The sequence below is a fragment of the Pseudoliparis swirei genome, chromosome 24, assembly GCF_029220125.1.
Source record: "Pseudoliparis swirei isolate HS2019 ecotype Mariana Trench chromosome 24, NWPU_hadal_v1, whole genome shotgun sequence".
NCBI lineage: Eukaryota > Metazoa > Chordata > Actinopteri > Perciformes > Liparidae > Pseudoliparis > Pseudoliparis swirei.
Window position 1 is genome coordinate 15,193,388 of NC_079411.1, and position 1,514 is coordinate 15,194,901.

The following is a 1,514-nucleotide window of genomic DNA, read 5'->3' on the forward strand; positions in this document are numbered from 1 at the left end:
CTTCCGCCGCCGCGCCGTTCAGCTTCTCTCGCTCGTCTCTCCTGCCGCTCAACTGGGCTCACACCAAGGTTATTCCAGCCGCTTCCACCGCGACGGAGCGGCGGGGGTGCGCGGCAAGCCGCAAGCGACATAATGACCCGTCAATACGGGCTATTGTGCCCTTTTGCTGAGCTGATACCTCGCGAAGGCGTGCATTTCATAACAGTCAGTCCACATAGCCGCCCTGTGGGTGGTAGACATTGAGTTATTGCCCACTTTTAATAAATACTTCGGTGTCGTCCACCCCTATGGAGGAATGGACGCGCCCACCAAGCAGATGAGAAAAGAAATCGTAGACCGTTACTAAGAAGAGTGATTAGCTCGTGAACTAAGAGAAGAAATCCTGAAAATAAAGTGGTGGCGACATTAAGGTCAAGTTTGTATTTATTTAACAGAATAACATGAAGGTATGGGGAGAACTATGTTCTCGTAGCGGACTGTTTAAACACGCATATGCGCACTATCTTGTTTCATCAACAGGTTAATACAAATCCTGACCCAAACATTTTGTTAATTCTGTATATCACGATTCAAAACTTCCCAATTGACATTAATATGTCATTTGCAATCAATAGTGTAATTATATGACCTGAAAAGCTGACAGTATCAGCTTAAATTATTATTATGCATTAGTGACGATGACAAACTGTGATGTGTGATTGATACACTTTTCTTCAGGTGTATGTTCTTTTCTTACACCTGAAATGTAAGTCCGAAAAAATAATTATCTCGATGATATTAACACAATGAGTCCTTTGTGTTGGTGAGTTTAAAATATAACACCATGTAAAGGTGTTGATCATTGATTAGTTATTAATCACATTCTTTTTCAAAACAGACCTCATTCAAACTGTGTTTCTTTCAGAAACTCTATACATTTTCCTTTTTGAAAACAGAACGTGCCGGGACATTGCCTTTAACAGCATCCAACACCTCATTTAAAAATCAAATTATTTTATTATTATTTTTAGCAATTTTCTGATATGTCATGGGGCAGACACTATCCAGAATAAGTATAAAGTACACTTGACACACAGCTTGGACCAAATAGGGTGAGAAAACTAAAAGAATATAATTTATACAGGGTTTAAAAGGGAAGCGGGTGAGGCTTGTGCTGGACGGACGTATGTGGCACACATTACATTGTGTTCCACGGGTTTGCTGATGAAATGCTAATCACTGTGGAAAGCATACTACAATACTGATTGGCTACTTCCTCCACCTCTGATTTGCACACATTTCATGTTGTAAGACGTTGATTTCTGGACCAAGTTGTAAGGATTCAAATCAAAAGGTAATTTACAAAAACAAAGTGTGATACAATGGTCACATACAACAGTAATAAGTGAAATTTTCTTTTGTTGTACAATACTGGAAGTAAATCATACAATGTGTTAAAATACACACAAATAAATAAATCTCCCTCGAAACAAACCAATTATGATGACATCATACGATTTTTCCACTTTATTTCT